Source organism: Dromaius novaehollandiae, chromosome 4 (genome assembly GCF_036370855.1).
Source record: "Dromaius novaehollandiae isolate bDroNov1 chromosome 4, bDroNov1.hap1, whole genome shotgun sequence".
In the NCBI taxonomy this organism is placed as follows: Eukaryota; Metazoa; Chordata; class Aves; order Casuariiformes; family Dromaiidae; genus Dromaius; species Dromaius novaehollandiae.
Window position 1 is genome coordinate 41,740,971 of NC_088101.1, and position 25,050 is coordinate 41,766,020.

Sequence of the window (25,050 nt, forward strand, 5' to 3'; positions counted from 1 at the left end):
GTTGCAGAAAGCAAAATCCCAGAACCAGTGCAGGCTGGATGCAGACTGTTGAAAGTTCCCAAGGGACAATGGACAACGTGGTCAATCCTGTAGCAAGGCAAATACACAGAAGCTGAGATTTTGCTAGATTACATTGATTTGACAGGAATGGTGGTTGTGGTAAGCTGATTTGGACTCTGTGTCCTTACAGAAAATCCTTGACTATTCAAGAAAGTGTCAGCAGGTTTGCTTCATGTGAGTAAAAAGTGAAGTTCAACAGAATGGTACTTTCAGTGGGGCAACTCAGGGAATATATCTTATGTAGTCTTGTTTATACTGTTCTGTAAAGTGATGTATATGATCACTGCAACCTTAAAAAGAGCATTTGATTTTTCTGAAGAGCAAGAGTCACTTATTCCCTCCAGATAGTCTAAAAATGCTAAATGGACCGTGTAAGAACTCTTGATTATAGCCACACAAAGGTTATCTGCTACAATTTCTGATTTACAGCTGCTGGGACAGTGATTTATGCTTGTACAGACAGCTCTTGATTTAGCTGTCAAATGAAAAATTAAGGCTGCTCTGAAAAAAACAGTAACAAAAGACAAACTCTTTAAGTGTCTTAATTGCCCCTCTCTGTCCATCAGTAGAAGGGAACTCTTCATTCAAGAGCTTCCTGTTTTGGGGGTGTTTCTGAGTGGACCACCACTCACCATCAGTGACTACTGAGAAACAGAATCCTCCATTGGGAGGCTTACAAGAAAGTGGTAGTGTGGCATCAAGCTCTCTACCAGAGGTGCTGAGGTTTTGCGCTTGTGTTGTCATGGTGGGTGAGTCTTTGGGCGTTGGACAGAAGGTAGGTCTGTGGCTGGAAAAGTTCTGCTATAGCGACCCCAGCTTTCCCCGCTCTGATACAGGGCGACAAGTTGATCAGTGGCAGTCTTCTGACCATATGTTCACCAGGGCATTACTGACAAACGTCCAGCTGTGACAGGCCAGAGGCGTTGTCCATTTGAACAAAGCACGAATGCCCAGTGCCTATGTGGTGAGGTGGAACAGGATTACAGGAAGCACGATTACTTCCCTGAAGGGCTTCTAAGGCTGTAAACTTGCTCTTGACTGCATGCAGTATAGCACCCAGCTCTTTAAGATGTCAGCCACAAGTAAGACTGCAAGTCGGCCACCATTTTGAGGGAAGACACAGGTCTACCTAAACTATCTTTGACTGGAGAAGCGTTCAAATAAAGGATGCACCTAGCAGAAACATGTTGGGTCACGTACTGAATAGCAGGGTAGATTGTTTACTACTTGTTGTCCTTGATTCACCCACACCTCCATAATGGTGCCATCCTCAACTTTGAGGAGTCTGCTCTAATGTCATTGAGAATGATATGAAATATTATAATACTGTCTCTAATTTTAAATTTACATCTTACTGCAAATAATGAGCAGCTGACTGTTTGGGTCAGAGGTAAACCTACCAAAACTGCTTTTGTTTATGATCTAAATAGGATTAAAATTTTGTGCTCTTACATGCATGCACAGAAGTTTCAGAGACAGAACTGAAATGTGCAAATGAGATAAGATCACACAGGATTTTCTGATGGATATGGGTGTGGCTGTTTTGAGAGTTTTGTGTCTTCAATTATCCACTTTTTCTCAGGTAATTAGTCCTACAGTAAGGACAACGGAACAACACTTATGCCTGTATTTTAATACCATAATTGGGAGCATTAACAACTGACTTAAACTGGCAATGAATGTAAATGTGTGTTAAGATTGTACTTTGCGAGGCAGACAGGGAGCATGTTCTTTATATGTGGCCAGTTGCCTACAGCAAAGGGACAGTATGAGGTGATTCAGTAGCATCAGCGTTTTGAAGTGCCACAGCTAAATCTGGCAAAGTTTGTCTGTCTGAGACGTAGGTCTCATAAAAATTACTTTTTGCCTCCCTAGCTGCTTTTCTTATACCAGTATAAGTACTGAGAAAGTAATTTTATACCTTTTTTTCCCCTATGCTTACAGCTAAAACAGCGGAATTTTGTATAGTCCTTTCCATCTAATAGAGTGATAAAACAGAATCCTCCTTCTAGTTCTAGCAGTACTGTCTTTATGCATACAATATTTTGCTTAAAATCTTATGTGAATGTGAAAAGATATACAGTATTGCACAAAACAGGAGAAAAAGTTATGGTACATAGATTTAGGCACTTTCAATCTTTGAACCTCTTCCCCACTGAAATAAACAGGAGCTCCACAATTGTCTGTTAAAGATGCAGGACTAGACTCTAAATCATCCTACAAAGCATTAAGGCTCTATTAAAGAAATGTACTTTCATGAAGGAGCTGAAGAAAAAGCTGCCAGTCTAACTTACTCCATACAACCAAGAGGGTGATTAAATGTTCCAAATATGCAGAAGTCAAATGTCCCATTTCTGCTTTAAATCTTTTCCTTTTATAGGCTGAGGGTTATACTCCCTGCTTTGAAAACCTGTGCTGTTTAGGAACAAGAATTTATTTACACTTTTAAAAACTTGCAACTAATCTTGGATGAACAGTCTAAATTAACCTTTGGCAGAGAAGTTGTAATTTCTAAGCCAACGCACAACTGCATTTTGCATTACTTCAGGAATATTGGGTACATTGAGGGGTTAAGAATGAAATATTTTCCATGATTCATATCTCTCTTAGCTTGAAAAGTCAACAATTCAATTCCAATGTAGCCAAAAGGGGTTTTCAGTCCAAAATGTCTCGTTGCTTGCAATTAATTTGGGTTCTTGCAGTTAGGGCTTTGTATCACAATGCATTAATGCATGAAAGCAGCTGCACAGCGAATAATGCCACATGTCTGAACTAAAAATAATTTGTGTATGTTGTTGCTGCACAAACAGTCGTACATTTTGGTCACTTGAGATAATCTCTGTATTAGAAGAGCAGAGAGACAGATGGCAGAATTAGATGCATGTTGGTAGAACTGTGCTGGGGAGCTTGTGTGTGCCTGCTTGCACCACCTAACCATTTCCCAGCCTTCTCTGTGCTGGCAAGGATGCTTAGTCCTATTATTTACACCCATGAAAAAGTATAACTAAACTTATTATAGTAAATATACTTAGGCAAAATGGAAACAACTTCTATTTTCCCTGAAACAAGGATTTTGGAACTTGGACAACTGACCTGGAGCTTTAGGGAGGAAAGAAAGGCTATACTAGCTCAGAATCAATTCCATCTTGCAGACATATCTATCGGAGAGGAAAAAAGATCTGAAAATGGTATGTTTTCCAACTTGCTGAGTTCCAAATTCCTCTTCCACTTACAGGTTAGTGTTCTGTGGCCCACTGAATAGTCTATGCCCTTCAAGAGGCTACGCAAAAATTAATTCTGATCCACTTTCTGCCTGGGTACCTACAGTGGCTTGTCTGTGGATGGCTTCTTCAAATTAAAGTAGTCTTTGGATCTCAGAAACACTTGCTTCCAACCTTGAATCTTAAGCTCTGCTCTCAATCCTAGAGGAGACCATACAGGCTAAGAGTCAAAAATTATGTCTAAGCTTTTTACTTGTCTCTTACGTAAAACCAGTTCTGTGGCCTGTATCTCCTACCATGCACATTATTAGCTCCCTGGTGCTCTGCTGCAGCTCACTAGATTTGGGGTCCTGATGCATGTCGGAAACCTAGAGTCTGGATTTCTAGCACATAAGTAGCTGAGAAGTAATTTAGGAAGCTGCTCCTAACTATGCTCTCTGTCTCGCCTTCCCTTTTTCCACTCCCCAGGTTGGACTTCAGTTGATTGCATGAGTGCTCCTCTTCCACCTCTGTTCTTGGAGGCAGCCTAGCACAGGTCTCAGCTGCAATGCCTGAGGAACAGAGTCAAAGAAAAGTGTTCCTGCTCCCATTGCAAGTGGACTCCAATCTCTGCTGGGAAGTACATTTTCCTACTTGCTACCGTCCCCTCTGTGCTTTTCTGAAGTCAACAACTTGGCATAAACTGTTGGTGAAGTACAACATAATGGAGGAGATAACACCCATTTCAATAAGAAGATAGCAAGACTGCTAACCATCACTTCTCAAAAAGCACTAATGTTTTGGGCAAGTTCTTTCTTTACTTTTCAAGCTTCAGCAGAGTGCAATGCGCTTAACTGTCAACAACCACAACCGACAGGCTTTGGTTGCTGCCACTTGCTGCCTTTCAGCTGGGACCAGTGTTTGCAGCCAGCCAGCTCAATTTAAATTACCAGTGGAAACGGGAGGCCCCATTCCTGCAGGTAAGTGTTGATCTCATCTGTGGTTGCATGTGGTTGTTCACTGCCAACGGAAATCTGTACCGTATGTGCCCTGATCTTAACATAATACCAACATGTTTATATGGCTGAAAAACCATACTGAGTTATAGTACTAGTAGATCATTTATCATCAATCAAATTATAATTATGGATGCGTTTATAACCAGGTAAATGTCTAATGAGGTTTTCAATAGTTGTCTGCTCTTACACCTGTTAAATTCTACAGGTTAATGATAATATATTATCATGCATATATGTGCTTGCTGGTCATCTTTCTTCCAAAGTGAAACAACAATTAAATACCCACAGTGGAGAAAGAGGGGCTGGGACCCTGCAGCTGGGAGCACACAAACAGGCAAGCGAGAATCAGGGAAGTGTTTTAGTGCTACCTTAGGAAGCATTGAAGAAAGGGAATTTTTCAGTCCAGAGAATTAGCTTGATTTGTGAGTAAAGAAACTGTCCGCTGTTGTATCTGTTCCTTGTGGGAAATGAAAAGGGGAGTATTCTCTCTAATTAGGACTGTAGCTGGACTTTTTTTATCAGCTTCTCTACAGGTAAAGAACCCAACTATTGGCTAATAGTTGAGCCAACAGTGGTGGTATTTGAGTACTTTTTTTTTTTTTCTTCTTATTTCAAATATAGCCTCTGCTTTTTGTACATTGTGTGCCTTTGTCCCTTTTCTTTTTTTGAGAGACAGGAAAATACAAATATGCCTATGGTAAAATTTGCAGTGCATTGGCCTTCCATTGTATACGGGCTGACAAGTAGTTGCAGCTCTGGCATCTCATTTGTGCTCTCTAGACCCATACTGTCAGTAAACAAAAAACTGCTGTGTGCTAGCAAATTTTATATTGCTGTTTTTGCCAAAATGTACTTGTTTATGTGAGCTCTCTCTGCCAGGTGTGTCAGTAACAATGGCATTAAAATGAATTCTCTTCTACATTCTATCTGAAGTAGTAAGCTCATTTATTTTTCTTTAATTTTTATTTATTGTATAATTTTGGTGATGTTATCATTTAAAAGAGCTTTCCTTTTCTAGAATAATAGCATAGCTGTGTGTGTAAACAAAAATGTCAGAATGTAAAGAGCTGTTGTAAAGTGGAGCTAGAGAAAAAATTATGTTAATTTCATTTGCTATTAAAGGCTTCTGAGTTTCTGGCTCTCTTTATCATAGTATTTTGTTTGGTCTAAGTTTAATATACTGTTTTGCTCTAGACATTTCAAGTCTGTAGTTTTTCTGGACAGGCTTAAAGATCCCCGATAGCCAGCATCCTGTACCTAAGACTTAATTCTTAAACCTTATTTTATAGCACACAAACAAGTGAATTAAAATATTCATAAACATGGAAAAAGGATTAGGATTCCTCAAGAGTATCTAGGACAGTACTTTTGTGCCTTCCAAGAAAATAAGTGGCAACTATTAACACATGAGAATTGCTCTCTTAATTTAGATAGAAATTTTGACATCTAACCCTTCTAGGCTTCCAAGCCTAGCTTCAGACCTGTTAGGCAGAGACTCTCCCCATGGGGTGCACAGGGAGAGTTTGGTGACTAAAATGGAATCCCAACCATCAGTTTGCAAATTAGAAAACTAATTACAGTTAGTTACTATGGTATCCTCATTATTTCTTTGCATCAAATCCTTCCTGTCTCTTGGGCTTAGGCCTGTCTTTTCACTTAGGATCCACAGCCTAGAAGCCTCTCTTAGATTAACTTCAAACTTTCTTTTGAAGGAAGAATGAAAATCTGTTCTTTATATAACTGCCTTTTGACTAGTCTGTCCAACAGGTTGGTGAGTGTCCTCCTAAGCCTGGAAAGTGACTGAAGAGAAGGCTGCAGGCCATCCTGGAAAGTGGGCACTCTGCCCCCCTGCTTTATTTCTTTGAAGCTGTGCCAACATGCAGGGTAGGAAAAACGCATCATTCAGTAAGCCCAAGGATGAACATCAGAAGGCATGTGACAATTTACTAGCTTATTGGTTGTCATCCATCTGGGATGGAGAATAGCTGTGTCTGATTCTCACGTCCCAAACTCTGTCAGCATTTTATATTAAATAGTAACTGAAGTAATATATTTAGCATTGGGAGCAGGAACTAGAACTGGCACCACTACCATTCCCAGATGCCAGCTCATCGCTATGTTGCCGTTGCTTACTGTTTCTCAGGCTATATGCATCTCACATTCATTGCTGCTCAACAGCGGAAACTGAGAAGCGCCCCCATCGTGCCTCCCTCCCCACGCCAGTTTTCATGCAACAGTATCCCTGGCCTAATCACAGACACCAAATCAAACTTTCAGAGGGTTTTAGATTCAGGGAAAGCTTCTTTGTGAATCCCAAGCCCCCTTGTATGTGAAATAGTCAAGAAGTTTTGCAGCTCATTCGGTATATCAGTGCTCTTTGTTATGCTCAGTTATGGACTATTTTCAGTCATCATTTTAGCATTACTAGTGAAAATACAGGTGCATGTTGACTCCTGGTTGCCTAAACACATAGTAAGATTAGCTGATGTTTTTGCATCTCTGCTGTTTTTACCGTCTTGGACTTCAGTGTCTACATGCTATCTAATTTGCAATTCAGATGTCTGCTCTTTTTTCTTCTTTCTCCCTGCTGCCCTTGGGAAACTCAGCCCTGTGCAAAATGAGGTGCATCTGGAAACATTTGAAAGCCAAGATTCAGACAAAAGCTTTGGAGGGCAGGGCTAAGGACTTACCGATTTCAGGTTCCAGGATAAAGCACAGTAATATGGGGTTTTTGAAAATCTTGATTTTGGATTCAAATGCCTGAATTCCATTTCACTCTCACTTTAGGTACCTAAGTCTTGCTTTTTCCTTTTCTTTTAAACATAAAAAAAGTTCTTCAACAAGTATTTTTTTATAAGCCATAATTCTAACTATTGCCAGTACCTGTAAAATTGAACACATTCAGTAACAGTGTAAAGAAACTTGCAGGAAATGAAAAATCTCTTTGTAGACAAAGTCTCAAAATGCCATAACCACAGACTGGATCTACAAAGGAGCCAAATAGCTATCTTTTTTGGTGCACAACATAGAAGATTTTTATCTATCTCAGCGGCTATCTTTGTAGCATTTAGGCTCCCACAGTAAAAGCTCTCTTGCTTGGATAAACAGGGCAGAATGAGAAATATGTTGCCCAATAATTTGAGTGTCAAGGACATCAGATCAGTGACTTCAGGGGTGGATTTAGTTGTAACAGTGCCAATTTTGCTCCCTGAGATTTTCTTTATAAGAAACTGAGCTGATTTTGGTGGTTCTCCTTACAGGCGGGAGTAGGGGGAACAAAACACAAAACCTGTTCCCATTATAAAACACTGAATTAAGTGCACTGTCTTTTGAGAGAGTTTAACAGTTGGCTAAATTAGATATTGTTTTCCTCCTTAATTTGCTAATTTTGGAGTTCCCTTTGTAAAGCTGTGTGTTGTCTCAATGTTAGGATGAGCATGAGATATCTCAGCTGGGAACAAAGCATTTACTAGGCAGCAGAACATAATAGAATACGTGCTGCAGCATTGAGCGTGCTCTATCTATATCACTTTCTCAGTTTAACCTCACATGTTTAATCCCTAATGACTGAGTATTTCAGGGAACTGGGACCTATATAACGTAAATTATGTATTTGTAAATACATAATGTAAAAATGTATATGTAAATTTGGAAATATGCTTTCAATTATGGATAGGTTTCTAGGCTGTATTTAAGAGAACGAAAATGTTTTTCTTGAGCAGAGGGAGAAGTGGTTTTCAATTTTAAATTGGTATTAAATTTTGATGCATGATAGGAAAACAGTTTTTCTTATTGGTGTGGTAATATTGGATCTATTGAGTCCACACATTGCAATACTAATGATTTTGTGTGCAGTTGATAATTATTTAGGGATGGTTATCTTGCTCAGTTGAGTTAAGGCTACAATCCATTCCCCACATAGCTGGATATATTGTCCTTCTGTAGACACATTCTTCTGTGTAAGGCAGCGTAAGGGGTAAGAATGAACAAGATGAGAGAGGTGGAGCAGAAAAAAATGTGAAAAGGGGGCACTGGGCCCTCCACCATCTGTTTAAGAAGAACCCTGAGATACAGCAGCTACATCAGATAGAGCATTTGCATCATTTATTCATGGCGATCAGGTTTGGTTTTTTTCAGTGTTACAAACATATGATCTAAGAAAATGCTCCTTATCAAGACAGCAGCCATTCTTTTGGTTACTGCTTGTGGAAGAATCACACTGACTACTGTGAAATGTGGCAGCTAGTAATAGCTTACCAAATTAAAAACAAAAGTACAGAGCTCTGAACTGTTGATTCAGTTACACTTTCAGAAAGCTGTAGCTTTTTAATAAAAATATACATGCTGTTCATACTGATTTGCACAAAAATGATGTTCATGTATTGTCACCCAATTGCTATGTGAGCTATTTCTCTCCCATAAGAATATGTAGGTATGTAAATCTAGAACTGCGCTCTGGACCCAGGTATTGCTCAATTCTGAGTTCAACATGCACTACCTGTTCAACATTTCGTGAGCTCCCAACTTTTTTCCTCCTTCATTTCTAGTAGGAATTTTTCTTTTTTTTAATTTAAAAGTGTTCACTCTTGGTAAGTATCATTTGAGCATGTCTATTTTACATTAACATTGCTAGCGTTGTTACTAGTTTGCATTAACATTGCTAGCTAGCTTGTGTAGTCTAGATGCTATTTTCTATTAAAAAGAGAGCCAACTTTATTTGTCTACTTTTTGTACAGGCATGTTGTGGGAAGAGCACCCGTTCAGGCTGAGCGCGCAGTGCATTCACTTCCCTTCGGAGAAAGGCTCCCTGCTTTGTGCAGTGGTGTCTCTTCAGCATGTTTGCTCAGAATATGCTGGGACAGGTTAGGAAATCCAGCTGCAAAGCCTCCTTCCTTGAAGGGTAAGATAGATGTGCGAGTCTTGCTGCCATAGACCAGCATTCCCTCATGAGATGGGGTTATGTGATGAGGAAAGTATTTGCCCATTTAGAGCTTTCTGAAAGAGAAGCTGCAACAAGAAGTGAAGGTGTGAGAAACAAGGAGACAGCAATGGAAGTCATCAGCCAAAATCCCCAGGAAGAAGCAGGCGGAACGATTGAAGATGATCTCCCAGGAAGCTGTAAGTACAGTCCTGCATCCACTGTGGGCTAAAAGAGAATTCTTTTACAGTGTTTTCCGTATTCCTGATTGATTAGAACAAGCAGTACCAGAACAAGAGAAATGAATAATGCAGATACCCCTATGCAAAGGGAGTAGTTTTGCTGTGTACTGGGACTATCAAAACATGATGCAGGGAGTTATAAATGGAAGACCAATGTGTCAGCACCACAAGTGTATGCTTGTATCCCACTTCAAGAAACTGGGACAAAAAAGAGTGAAAAGATGAAAGGGAGGGAGCTTGGGTGTAAAGGACTCAGACCATTTTTTACATTTGGAAAGTCTAATAAATAATGGGGGGGGGGGGAACTATGTGATACAGTTATGAACAACAGCTTCAGCCCCTATCTACATTAAGATAAGGCACTAAGGCTCAGCCTCAGTTTCACTATGGCAGCTAACAATGTAATCAGTCAATAACTTGGAAGGTTGTTAACTAATTCCATCCTTTTTTGTTAAAGTGAAATGTCTTGCAGGCAACGGATTTGTAGTCAAGTTTGTTTCTATATGCAAATGAGTTGGAACAGCATTCTTTGCAGCAGCTCTTCACACAGGATAGCTAGAATTTTTTTAAAAAGTGGGGAATCCCAAAGGGAGACTAAACATAGGTAGTGTGGTGCTGAATCAAGAATGGATTCTTATCAGTTTTTGAATCGGCAAACTGTGAACAATTTTCAAAAAAAGCTGGAGGTGGGAGGAGGGGACGGGTGGCAGGATTTAAAATATAACTATTATAACTATAAATTAGTCAATATCTAGTGCAACTTGGTTCATGAAAGCAGGGTAAAAACAAGTTTTGAGTTCCATTAGGCACAGTACTGCATCTTTGTATGAGGACGAGCAGAACAGTGTTGAGCTGATTAGAGAAAAGTAACTGAAAGTGTATTCATGAGCACAGTATTAATGAATCGCTTACTCAAAAAATAGCAAAGATCAGTGCATTGTACAAAAGGACGCAGAACTGGCTTCCTCCTGAGGTATCTTGTTGCCTGATTCTGGTTTCTATTAGCCTAGATTGTGCTGCCCTGCAATCCCTTTACAGAGGTAGGCGGCACGTACTGCTCTCTTTTCCTTCAATGCATTCTCTCCAAATCGTATTTCTGACCTCCTGACTGCTGTTCAGGTTCAAATACTATGTCACAAGGATAGCAGGATAAAGGGGCTGTTTGTTAGTTCCTTTTTGCATTTGGAAAACCATTTGAAATAACATACAGTATAAAATAGTTTTATTAAGAAGATAAAAATAAATGACCCTTTCCCAAGCAAGGCAAAGTAATGATATTGAGCTGGACTCAACGACAGGAGCTGGAAAAGAATCTTTTCCCTATTTGGCTAGCCTTCTCACAGCTGAGTGCTTTCCATAAAGAAACATTGCTGGATTTCTCCATTTTTCCATTCTTAGACAATCTGATTTAGAGAGAAATGTCTTAACCTGTGCATTACAATGTCAGTACTCACATTCAGTTTAACTTACGGTTCAAGGTGTTCCAGTGCTATGAGATTCCGATGGAAAATATCCTACATAAAGCCTCTGTTATGTTCAGGATACTTATTAATAGGCTCCTTATCCAATCTAACCTCAGCAGTGGGCCATGCAAGAAAAGGTAATCACTATGACAGCTTGATTGTTGTACAGTGGAAGCTAGACTAGCCCATTTCCAAAAACTAAATATTACTTTGAGGTAATCATTGCTCAAACTTGCTTGTACTTGTGTACTGGTTTGTTAATTAGCTACATACTGTGTCAGCTACCTTCTCTCCCTCTCCCTCCATCTCTCCCTCCCTCCCTCTCTCTCTCTCTCTCTCTCTCTCTTTCTTTTAAAATCTCTGACCAGAAGAACAAGGTATAACCTATTGCCTGCAGAAATTATCTAGGTTGGACTTTGGATATGAACAGTGGCACAAAGCCCAGAGAAACCTGTCAGTCATTCAAACAGCAATAAATGGCACACATTTCTAGGTCTTACTGCTTTTTTGATGTCAATAAGCAGTGCTTAACCCTCAGTCTTCTAGAATTTGACAGCTTTATTACGAATTGGGGCATACAGGCTGTTGCTAATACTTGTTCTTCAAGTTTTTTAATGAACACTGAAGAAAGTTTTGTTTTTCCCCCTATATTTATTAACCTGAATTTTGTCTTACCTTTGTTGCTGCTCTTTACTTATGTAGATTCTTTTAGCCATACAATAGCTAAGAAGTGCAATAGTATCAATATTTACTTGTGGCAGTAAATATTCAGTGCTATGCCAGCATTTTTTACTATAGTAGCTGTAGAGACAAGAACATGGTATATGCTGACTAAAAATGAGAGAGGTTAAAAAGTAACTGGAAGGAAGAGCTACACCATCGGAGATGGAAAAGCAGAGAAGAGAAATGCTCCATTTGGTTGCTAGCTGTCCTTAGAGTGAGTACTGCATCATCTAGCTAATTCTCAGGCTTAAATATATTTGGCAACTCCTTGACTGAGGGATCGTTATCTGAGGCTTCTCTATAGAGCAGCATTATACAATCGTACTGTTCAAGAGGATCATATTAGCATCAGCAGCATGACTGTTTAGAATGATAAACATGCACAGAAAAGATCTGGCATGGATTTATTTCTAAATTTAAAGTCTGAACAACAATTAGAAACAGAGCAAAACTCACCCAGAGAAGAACCTGAGTGTTCTTCCCAGGGAAGGTGCACTTTTTTATCCAGTGTTTTTATGACTGTAGGGATAGTAAATAAACCAGTGCCATTTCTGATGCTTCTTCTACCATGTCATTACCTAACAACGACTTCTATTTTGAATCACGTTGAAAATGACACACAATTTATTTATAATAAATGTTTTAAATGAAAATAACCATGATGCATTAAAGACAGCCTGTAGCTGGTTTTCCAAACAAAAATTAACTCCTCTTTCTCTTTTCTGTTTCAGTAATATGTAATAACCCAAGAAAACAGGAAAGTCAAATTTAACCGCACTGCTAGAATTACTAGTGACCCAATTTCCTAGAAGATTCATTACATACTGCAAAAATATCTAACAAGTCTATTTCATGTTTAATATGACTTCTGTCATTCTTAGAAGATAAGTAGCTATTTCTGATAAGAACATTGTACTGATACATAGATAGATTTAACCTAGTTCCAAAGGTCTGTTTCCACTGCAAATCTGGGAGAAAATAAGTAGGATGAAGTTAATATGAAGGAAAAAAAAAAGCTCCTTAGCTTACAGGAATGAAGTCTTGTGTAGTGGGTCAGCTCATATTTGCTTTGAACCATTTGCAGGAACTGGGTGTTTTAAAAGATGATGTAAATTAGTCATTCTCCATGGTTAGACATCAATGTAATGTAAGGCAGGTGTGGATTTCTGCCTGTTCTCTTACAAAGGGGCAGCAGCTTCATTAAGTCTGTGAAGACAGTGCCCTGTTAGCCAGAACACCTCATATGATGCTACACATTCCTCTGGATAAATGTATCTAATAAACAACAAAGTTACTTCTGAATATTAAAGTCAACATCTTTTATGCTTTTTGGGGAAATGCAGCTATGATGAAACTTTTATGCTTTTTGGGGAAATGCAGCTATGATGAAAGTGCTGCTACAAGTTTTAACATCAATTTCTATTTTGTTTGAACAAAAATATATGGCTCAGAAATGCGGTTAGTTGTCAGAAAGCTAGGTGAGCACAGAGTAATTATTCTTCATCTTAGGTATAGCCTTTCAGTATTACTGTGTATTAAATTCTTCGTGAAATAAGCGGTAGTTAAACATGAATGTTCCAAGTGCTGACTGACTTATAAATTTAGGTCTGGCAAACAATTAGGAAAAGCAAAACTCTCCTAAAGAAGCCTCAGTATTGAATTCAGTAATAAAGACTGTTGCGTGCCAAGCTTCACTGCAATCCTGTGTGGCACAGTAAATATATCATTATAGGTACTCTTTCTGTTATGATCTTTTATCCCTAACAGAGTAAAAGGAGCAGAATTCTAACATTTTTGTTCTGAAGTCCTTTTTGTAAATGTTGTTAATCTATTCTTAGTATTAATGATAGATACATTAAAAATACTGTGAATATGCATATTATTCGTATTAACTCTATTCTCAGTATTTTACTGAACAGTGTGGTAACTATGTCTAGTTACAGGCTAGATGAAGGAAGATATCTATTCTTAAATCCCTCTGTAGAAGTGTGATTCAACACGAGGAGCTATCTTACATTGGATTTGAACAGTGAAGACAGACAGTAGAAAGGCTGTTAAAACCTCATCCACAAGTGGAACTCAGTTTAGCATCAATTTTATGGTCTACTTACCAAAACCTAAGCTTCTAAAAGGAAGTCCAGAAGGGGCAGGGTTTTCAGACTGGAAAGCTGGGTAACAACCATGCCTGGAGAATCTGGACATTTCACAGTCACGGGGAAGTGATCCTTTAATCCTTCTGTAAAATAAGAAAATACTGTCCCCAAAATCACTGCATCTGTGAAGTGGGAGAAAGAGAAAAGCTCCAGCCTTACTTTAGCCACTGAAAGGATACAACAAGGATAGCTGCAACTGGGCAGTCGTTACAACTAACAATAATCCTATTTAAATAATTTGGGCTTTGTATTTCAAACTGAATGTATAATCGCAGTGTGGATATTTACCAATGGTACTAAAGGTAGAAGATTCCAGACCATTAGGGATGGTACTGAATGTGAAGACCTACCGAAAGAAATGACTGCCATCACAATTTTGTTTAGCAGTGTTGTTACAGCCTGATATTTCAGTCCTTTCTAAGTCCCAGCTTTTCAAATGGTATTTGTGTTGGCACTTGGCTGCCCTTTCCCACTTAGCCTCACTAGGATTTTTGGGAAGTGATGCTCTTTGGGAGGATATATTTCTTAAAATATCTACCTCGGTCATGAAGCTCATAACATAAGGGAAGGCCAACCTTAAAGAACATCTTAGTTAAAAAAAAAAAGTGGATAGGGGAAGTCCCAGGCAGTACTTGTGTACACACTGGCTGTGGTAATCAGGACACTGTGCCACTTGAGGTTTTTGTGGCTTTGTGCAGGTTAAATGGAAGACTTACTTAAATGTTATGGGGCTATGGAATAGTGTAGAAATCAATTTTCCACACCTTTCTCAACACTGTGCTGTTCTAGGTGCTGCATAGTCCAACAGTGAGTAGAAACAAGTGTTAGAACAGATTATGTTGAGTATACACATTGTGCAGACAGAAGAATATTAGCCTACAGAAGATTTGACCCCATGGGAACCACTGAAGAAGCGATTCCTTCAAGTAGAAATGCATCCTACTTACTGCATTCAAGACTTGGAATTACAGGGATGGAGGGGGGGATCATTTTTTGCTGTTTAAAAGACAGAAAATACCCTTCCACCTCTGTGAATGTGTGTCAGCCAGGATTATAAATCTTTCATTACTGGTCTCCTTGTGAAAGATTTTTGCATTTAAATGCATTAGTTTTTAACAAAAATACTGTTCTGTTTCTCCTGTTGTTCTTTCTTTGGCCTTTTTCCTCTCTCATTTGTTGTGTTTGGCTACAGATATAGACCCTGAACTTTCAGTTCACAGTATATAATAGGACAGATTTTGATGACAGGAGTGTGGGTGCCCAAACTGAGATTACAAACTGCATTTGGTGACAACCATATAACCCTTAAATCCTTGTTGCAAAGCTGGCTAGTGCTGTGACACCCAAGGAAGGCTGTGCGTTCAGTGCCTTTCTTCCCCAGCCTCCTCGCTGCTGGGAGAGGAGGTGAGATGTGCTATCAGCAGCCCCAAGGGGCTTCCCCTTGTGCAATAACCACTGGCCAGCAAGGCATGAGCAGGCAAGTAGGAGTGACTTCCAGGGCTGGAAGGAGAGATGGAAGTGTGGCACAGAAAACGTATTTGTGTATTCAGTGCCAAACACGTCTAGGCAGGGAAGATGGAAACACATCAAATGAAGCCTCATACCTCACCCACACAACCAGCTTTTGCTCAGATCCTTCTGATTTTGAATTACTGGATTCTTATTCAGTCTTTGAATTCACGGTTAATTTTCTGAATTAGTTCCATGGGAAGTCATACTTTTCTAGTAGGTATTGACATAGGCTAGACCAGACCAGCTCCCTGCTCCTGAGGCATTAAGACTGCACTGAGTTAATAGTTATCACATGCACATACATATCCTAGGAGCTATTTCCATCATCAGTCTCTGACCGCACAAAGGTTAAGATGTTTCCCTGGTAGGTGAAAGATCTTGTGGAGAAGAGTAGGTGAAGCTGCATCTCCCCAAACTGGGGAACACCATAACCTCTTGGCCTCCTTAATACTGAGAGAGCAGGAGGAACTCTCATCCCTTGTAACAGGCGCAAGACCTACTACTGTTGGCATTTTCTAAAACCTGGACTGGCTAATCATACATCAGGTTAGTCTTCATTATGGTGCTTCAGAAAGTCTTGGAACTGTCTACTCCCACTTGAACTTCTGCACTCATCTGTGGTTCAGCCTAAAGGAACATCTAATTTTGCAAAACTTCATTTCTGTAAAATTTCTTTCCTATCCTACTTCTGTTAAGAAGCCGGTCAAACAACAAACAGCTAAGCCAATCCATTGCGTGATGAGACACCGTCACAACAGATTTTTCATGACTGTTAAACTGTAATTTCAGATCTCAAGTAATTCTGGGAAGCTGATAAAGTTCATTACTGATATTCTGATACAGTAGGGGATTGCTGTAGTCCCTTGCTCAATAACCATGAAGGGCCTTTACACCATGGATGGAAAACAAAGTCACAGAATGCTTTGATATTGTTCCAATAAAGCTTCGCCACATTCAAAGCCTCATAAATTCTCTTACTTGAAAAGCAACAGAACATACTCACATTGCTTTCAGTAGAGGAGGTGCTGGAAAGGGCTTTCTTGTTTTAAGAACTTTTGTAGAGGGAGTTATAAAAACAATGGTAAATCTTCCCTTTGCATCCATTAAATATCAGAGTACAAAATACCATTATCTGATTTCTTTCCATGCAATGACATTGCACTTCCAGTGAAGCTGGTAGAAGCAGCAAAGTGGTAGGAGGAAGTGGCGGGGGCAGGGGGGGAAAATCACTCTTTTGAACAGCTCTGAATACAAAACAAACTGGAGGTTTCCTCTCACAGATTTAGTAAAACAAGAAATCAAAACTCTTGTCCAGATTTGATTCTGAACAAAACACAATACGGAAGGCACAGCACAATAGGGATGGTTGCATTTAACATGCTGATCCTCTTGCTCCCACACTAGCAGGGAATTTAGTTCTCATTCACTGTGTTAGAGTCCTTCTTTCATTTAGTGAGCTGAGAAATTGGTATTTCTTGCCCTGCTACTATCTGCTGCCATCATCTATTGTTACCTTAACCACAGAAAGGGAGGTACAGTTACAAAAGACTGTGGAAAATAAAACTATATTTACTAAAGAAAACAGGCTACACATCATCTGGAGTCTGAGTGAGTTGTTTGTTTAAAAAAAAAAAAAAAAAAAAAAAAAAAAAAAAAAGCAATTCCCCTGGCTACTTGAAAAGAACTGAAAAGAAAAACAAAACAAAAATGAAAAACAAAACCCCAACAACCATCAACCAACCGACTAATAAAACTTTATAAACCTAGAAGCATTCTAGCTTTCTTACATAGTTTTCTGCATTGGCTGTATCAAAAGATGATACATAAGTAAAACTATTTCAATGCTACATATGATAGGTTCTGAACATTTAAATCAGTATTCTTACTATTTGTGAGATATTTGTTTGTGAATTGCTTTTTGTATCATCATCTGTCTATAAAAGCTTCTAAAAGTGATGGTTACAAAGTGCCTTTTGCAGCTTTGAATATCAAACACACTAATAGCATGTGTTTGATAGATACAGATACAGCTTCTGAACCAACAATATCCAAAGAAACAGATATGACGCAGAGAACTGATAGCAAAAAAATCATCAAGAAGTTGCAAGCAGAAATTATTCTCTTTCCTTGCACCCTCAGCAGGCCCATATTTTCCCCACATCTTTCACCACTTTCTTTGATGGACAGGGACAGGCCACCTTCCAGGCTTGGGGCCTCGGTGCCATACCTGGACTTGAGGCAGAATGAAAGCTGTCATTCAGGAAGAAAGTAACAAATAGGAACAGACAGCAACTTTTGGTGATGAACCCGATGTATTAAGGTTGATCAGTATTCAAAAATAAATATATTAGAGAAGTCATTTATACTTGAGAAGTTTGTTTGTGCACATACACAGGTGCACAAGTCTGAGAGAATTCTAGTGCTTTTAGCAATTTTTAGTTTTGGAATAGACACCAAGTAGTCTGTTCCCAAAGTATACTTTCATAATATATTTTAAAATATTAGCCATTTAAATATTTTGAGAAGAAAACCAAAACTTTCTGAGATTTAACTGAAAATTTACTCAGCTCAAATTGGGGATATTTATAATGATTTTGTGTGGAAAGGCAGTCTGTCTTTACACAGAAACATATAGTAACATATCACCTACAGTCTCACAGCAGCACCTCCATGGTTAGAATAGCTGTTTCCAACCTACTGCACACCCAATTTATACCACCAGAAATCAAAGACAAGCCTTTTAAAAAAGCAAAAAAAAGAAGTTGCAAGATTAAAAACTGATCATCTGATTGATGGCACCCTGGCTGCTCACTTCATGCTTGTTTGAGGTAAAAATTACTCCTTGGGCCTGCCCTGCTCTTCAGCTCTGCATATGTTACATGTCCCTGTAGAGCATATTTCATACAGTAGGCCTTTATGTCGTTTTGTATAAGGTTTCAAGGACATAGCTGAACTTTTTTCTTTTCTATTTAGACTTAGTTTGATCAGGGCAATCCTTAAAGTTTACTTTGTTACAAAGAGTCTATAAAGATGAATGTTTGACTACAATGTTTGAAAGTGCTTTCCCATTTCCCTGTTTGCCCAGGAAAAAATTTTTGTAATGAGGCATTCCCCACAACCAGAGTATTTTGAAGAGTTCCCCACACTGCTGCAACAGTGGTGTATGTCAACCATACACCAAATGTTTCACAATTTGTAGTTTTCTTTGCTGAGCTTAAGGTTCGTCTTTGTACATAATACCTTATTCTGTCTGGAGTTCAAAACACTTTTCTAATATGTTAAGCCACTTCCCACAAACTTCGCTCTCAGGAAGTTTGAATTGGCTGCTTTTCCAAAGAAGTTTGAAGGATGCCAGTGTTCTCAGCTTTGTAAACTCAAAATGAACTTGTATTCATGTTTCAGATCAAATGAAGGGCTTGAGCTTTTTATTTTATTTTTTAATCACTGCGGTAGCACTTTTGGAATCCAAATATCCAGTTGTTATTTTTCTCCTTTGCAAGTGCTCACTCTTGCATTTTGGCTAGTCAGTCTGCCAGAATCACTAGCTTCAGACTTTTACAGCAAAAAATATCAAACAGGGATATTTCGTTTCCAAATTAGAGACTGGGAAAGAACTCAGGCTCCATAACAATAAATAAATAAAAAAATACAAACGATCAGCTGAAGTGGGTGATAGTGAATGGACCTCTAAATACCCTAACAGATCCACTGAAATAGGTACCACCTATCAATTTCTTTTTCTTTTTAGACAATGTTTATTAAATACGTAAATCTTAAACAATTTGAGCTTAATATTAAACTAAAAGGCAGCAACAGTGTACTTTTCTTTGCACTGGGGTTTTGTTTTTTCTGTCAGAGCTAACTGAAAAAAACCCACTCATTATCCCAAAGAATTTTAGCACAGTATCAGTTCAAAAGTAATTTTTGAAAAACAGCCTCTAATGGGATGCATCACAAAACAATTTTTACAGGTACCCTATGCAAATGGGTAAGAAGAATGTAATAATATAAGACAGAAAAAAACCCCAAACCACACTTGACAAGCAGCAAAGTATTAGGCCCAAATTCCTGTACAGCTCCACTGACTGTGTATTCAGCCTACAGCTCTGAGAGCGGTGGCGTCGTGCACAGCTAAGCACAGGCTCCAGTACTGTCTGCACTCGGCATTTTCTTGAGGATGCCATTGACACCTGCCCCTAAGCGTCATGCTGGGCTCATCACCACAGTACCAGAGGGCATAGCGGCGGTATATCCAGGAAGAGAGCTTTTTCCTAGTCACTTGGAAAACCCAGAGTAGATGATTCATGCCAAACAAGGGTCAAAACCCCAAGATACATCTGCTTGTCAGCCAAGGGGGCCATAGCCCATAAGCCCATAAGGGTGGGTAACACCTATAAGCCCTTAGTCTGTGAATTGCATTACCTCAATTTACTCCCCTGCAAGAGGAAGTAGTCCTGAATTTCACCCTTCTTCTTGATCTCCTCCTCTGCTACCTGTGGGTATTTTCACCCTCTGAAACAAAAGGCAGTATGACCCACTGTCAGTTGTGAATTTAAGGAAATACAGGATTCCATAACAGTCTGCAGCTGCAGTCCTTAAAATAGGAGGTGAAAAAAAGGTCAGAATGAAAAAGAGCATGTTGAACCCACGCTACTGTCTAGTGACTGTCAGCTGGTACATGCAGCCCGCTGAACTCTGTTACAGACAGCACAACAAACTCATCTCATGACTGGAGGGATGAACGACTAGCTGAATATATTACTTTTGCTTTTGTGCTTCCCTCATGTGCACCAGGCCCTGCTGTGACACAGCCAAAGACTGATTCTCCCAAAAATTATTTTCAGATTTAGCAAATTAATTACAGTACATAGGAACAACTGTCTCTACCTAGAAATCAGACAGCCCTTCAGAAGCTTGAAGTGTCTCACAAATTACTATGTTATTGAAAGAACTGTAGGGGATAATGTTTTACACATTTTCTGTGTTTATTCATTTGAAGGGTTGGATGTTCGGGTGCTTTAAAAAAAAATCCTTTAGAAAAAATGAAAAGGAAACCTTAGAAGTCTTCAAAGAAACACTGCTACTACCAAACGTAAAACAGCACTATAAAACAGTCACAGTCACATCATTTAAAAGTTGTTTTTCACATAACTGAGCTGCACTACAATAAATATTCTGGACAGTAGATGTCCTAATTGCAATTTGGCAATTCCCTTTGGCTGCACCAACCTAGTTAAATAAAGTGCTGGACAGTTATTGACTAAAGCCTACCTTATAAGGCAAAGAAAATACTTCACTTTGAGTTATGCAAGAAGCAACAAACACACACTATTAGATTTTGCTTTTGAGAAAAAATGAACATGATAAATGTGATTCTGCTAAAAGGTCAGCATTTTTTTAGACAACATTTGTGAAGTTTTGCTTGGCTTAATGAAGACCATGGTTAAAACAATCCCTAAAACTGTGTTAATGTGATGCTCCCAGTCAGGGAATTTATCAATAGAACTGGTGAATTCATTCACAAGCTAAAAATTTGTTATAGTTAGGGAGATCAAAGATGACCTCCATTGCTGATCAGTGTTTGAAAGGCAAATCCATTATGCTGTGTAAACACAAAGGTCAGCTAAGCCTGTTTTACACAACCAATAGGCCAAAGCTGCTCTAAGGAACTATATGAGTCTATGTATAAATTTGAGATGATATATATAAAGTGGGCTCAGATAGTCTCCAGGTACACCCAGTCAATCAACCCGACCCTCCAGACTCAAGCTTTGTTGGCCAAATAAATGCAACCAGTGCATTCATTTACTGTAAGGTAAGAGAGAAAAAAGGTAAACTAGAAGAAAATGCTACAATTCAGAATCCAAACTGTAAATAGCTTTAGGTTTTAGAAAAGCTAAAGCAGAAAACTCAGAATTTTGGACAGCAGACACAAAGACTGTTTCTAGACAAATGCATCCAGTAGGTCTTAAAATAACTGACAGTTTTACTTTGGAGTTTTTCCAAACTATTTTGGAAACTTTTGAAATCTGTCTTCTCTATATACAAACTGAATACATTTCAGTCCCAATAAAAGACATTTTCACCACTGCATAGCCTTTTCAATAACAATGGACAAGCCTCAGCATATTCAGAGTATCAGGTTATCATTTTATAAAGTTATCATACATATCCGAGAGGATTTAAGTGAGTTAAAAATGTCATGGAAATAAAACAATCTCACAAGAGTTCCAGAACTTCTTGCTCCCGGAAAATGCCAGAGATGCCAGAACAGCTTACGCAGGTCAGAAGCAAAAATTGAATGAATTTATTTTTGATATAAAAACAATGTGGCAAAGAGAGTCAGATATCTTGTCTGACAGATCCCAGAAATACAGGGAAACAAAGGTATTTAAACAAAGACCGTAAAATTATTTTAAACATTAAAATATATATATCAGAGTTGGAACTATAGCTCAGGCAGAGATTTGGGGGTCAGGAAGGTAGAACAAGAGATACTGTGTTTATCTGAACCAGTTGTTCAGAGTACATTCATGCCCAATTAGTCCTCTCACTACTAAAATAACTTCCATCTAAAGCTCACAGCAAATTCACAGTAGTTGGCATATGTTATATGCAAAAGTTCATGCTCTTGAACTTTTTCATGTGCTGTCGAACTGTTCAACTACAGCCATTCACACAAATACCTCTAAGTGTTGTTATTAAAGCAAAGCATGTTCTGAAAGAGGCATGACTATTATTAGATCTGGCCAAGGTTACTAGGCTCTTTTGTTTTGAATCCAGCCTAAAAGAAACCAGATAGATGAGCCATGTTATCATGTCTCTCTCTTGAGTACCTGCAGATTCTGGGTGTTAATTCAGGAGACCCATTCTAACAGAAAACAGCAAAATCTGGGCTGCAGTTTTTGTGACCACACATACTTCGCTTGTCAGGTTATACTCAGTATTTCAGAGCAGTAGACCTAGAGGAACATATTTGGGAGGAATGGGGCTGGGGAAAGAAAAGAGAAATGAATTACTATGAGCTTTTCACTTACTGCCCCCTCCGGTCATGCCCTTGCAGCTAAACAGTCCTCTCTTTCAGTAAGTCACATGACAGATGTTAGCTGTTAACCAAATTTAAACTATTTTTGTTTCTTTTCCAGTATGCTCCGATCAGCAGTGTGAACCACAACTAGTGCCCAGCAATTGGTGAGTGGCAGATGCCTGAATACCATGTTTTTCATCTCACTTCAATATCCTTGACTCATGCATCCTGTCTGCGCTAATGTTAGTTTTCTGATTGCAGTGTGTCTGCAGGTTTGGAGCCTCAGCAAGTGTCTGAGCCATCCCGGAAAGGTCACTCCTCCCCTCCAGTATATCCAGTTCTGTCTTGCAGCTGCACTGGGCTTTTAGTGACTCTTTCTGAGAGTTAGCTTGTTATGCTCATTTACATGTGGACTTTCCCTGGATTTACACTGATATAGCAGTGCACTGTTTTTCCTGTAATTTTAAAATAATTCTAAACCATCCCATCAATACAATATTCAATTTTGACTTTGACATCTAAGAAAATGAGCTACTCCTACCAACAGTTATGCCCACCATGCTATCCCTGTTCCACTATCGCGTTCTTTGGTACAAAATGCCTCAAAACAGGAAGACCTGAACCAGAAGAGACCTGTTGTTTCTTTGTGAGATGCTTGTGTGTTTCCCCAATACTTTGTAATTCTCCCCCCTAAACTGCTGTCACATTGTACCGTGTATATAACAGTGATTTCGCAATGCTTAAGACCATTTATATTTCTGCAAGTGTGAAGAGGAGGTATGAAGCATGATGAGAGTTACTCAGAGATGCTGAGCTTTGAATGTCAGTTGTAAAAGGATGCCTGTTAGAACAGAAAGAAGACAGAAAAATTTAGATTTATTTTTAGCTCTCATTCAGGCATAACAGTCAGAAGCACAAAGAAAAGAGCAGAGTTGCCAGGTAGCAAGTTTTCATGAGTAAGTACCCTACCTGAAATTAAAGTACAAAGATCATTCAATTTTTTGTTGCAAACTCATTAATAGCATTAACTAGGGATGCAGAGTAGTTCTCTTTTTTTCTCTTTTTAAGCCATACAGTTAATACAAAACTCAATTTAGGATCACTAATTTGTGATCAATAACTAAAAATAAAGAGTTGAACAAATGCTTATTAAACTTTAGATGTGTTGACTTCTGTGTTCAGCTACTTACCAAAGAGCCCTTTTTCCAGCCCTTAACCTCGTGACAGGAAAATAGTCTTATCTCCATTTTACAAAAGAAGGAATGGAGATACAAGGTCTACACGGGAAGTCTGTGGCCCAGCCAAGACTCCACGTCTCCCAAGTCCCATTCCAACACTGACCGCAATGCAGTTTCCCTTCCACAGCCTTTTGATCTTGAATATTCAAATGGGTGACTAAGCTATGGGGAATCTTTGTGCAAGGAGCAGGTTTTAGGAACAAATACATTCTTAAGAATATTTGCAAAAACTAATCAAATTCAAACAAGCTTTCTAAGCAAGACTTGAGTCAGATCCCATTCCAACTATGTACTCTGACTGTGCAAGCTGATGTAGAACTACTTATGTGCCTAATGTTATGAACATGCTCAAGTATTTTTAACGAATCAAATCTCAGTTCCCATGAACTCTGCTCAGACAACCCACAGAGAAACATACTATATAGCCATCTTCAGTTTTGAAAAGATCGGTGCATGTAAGTTATTTGGGTAATGAGGGAATGTACAAGGCAAAAGTCTGCAAGGTCCCAGTTTGGATTTTTTACCCAAGTAAGGACTATTCATCTAAGCAACAACTAGCTGAATAATTAAGTGGGTGGAAGACAGTGTCCCACCTTAAGCCATCATAGCAAGAGAAGTAATAGTAACAATGACAGCAGCAGCTGCATATGCAAAAACTTTGAGCATAAATTCATGCAACTTGAGGCATACATACAGGTTTTTTCCTTTTATCAACAATGGTGCTGTCCACCCAGAAGAAACAAACTGAAGAGATGAGAAACGTGAAGGGTAAATGTGAAGGCAGGAAGTACTGAAGCAGGAAAGTGGATTTGGATATCAAAGGCCATGTTTAGTAATGTATAAATCATGCCTTACTACATCTTAAACTTCTGTCCTTCTGCCTGGGAGAGGAAGTTATCATCCATTCCTCCTTCCATGAGCTATTTCTGCTGATTATTCATGGTACATCTAAATCCACAAAGTATACCTACCAATAACCCATAAAGGCCACTTCAACTTCCACAAGGCAGAGTGACCATACACAAAGCTCTGTGACTGGCTGAACAGTCCTAGCTGAACAGGACTTGCTCTTCTGCACCAAAGACAGCTAGTAGAAATACTACTGTTGAGACATTGAATACTCACAATCTAGTGATACAGTGATGGCCATGACCTGTAGCTCTTTCTCTGTTCTGTATTTAAGTGCTGGGCACTCTCCTTTGTTTGTGAAACAATTAAATCAACTTTCAAGTGGTAAGAATTGCTTCTGATTGTACCCCTTCTTGTATAAAATAATAAAGTTTCTGCTGAAGCTATTCAGTTTATGATGCTGCAGTCCAACATTGAAGACATGTTGAGCAAAGTAAGATGATAAATACTTATCACTCTCCTGCTCACCCCAAGAAATTGCTTAGGGTGTGCAACGCACAGCTGATTTCTGCTGTGTTTTTTCACCCTCCACTGTTACAAAGCTTGAGTGAGAAAAAGAAATTAGTGGCTATCAGTCTGATTTAAA

At 38.9% G+C, this 25,050-nt stretch overlaps 1 long non-coding RNA gene across 1 annotated transcript; it reads left to right on the forward strand.

Moving 5' to 3' along the window:
• Positions 1 to 9,055: 9,055 nt before the first annotated feature.
• Positions 9,056 to 24,834, forward strand: LOC135328218 (uncharacterized). Its single transcript, XR_010388992.1, has 4 exons — positions 9,056 to 9,179; positions 9,269 to 9,397; positions 22,436 to 22,481; positions 22,565 to 24,834. It is a non-coding gene; the product is annotated as an uncharacterized LOC135328218 (long non-coding RNA).
• The last annotated feature ends 216 nt before the right edge of the window (positions 24,835 to 25,050 follow it).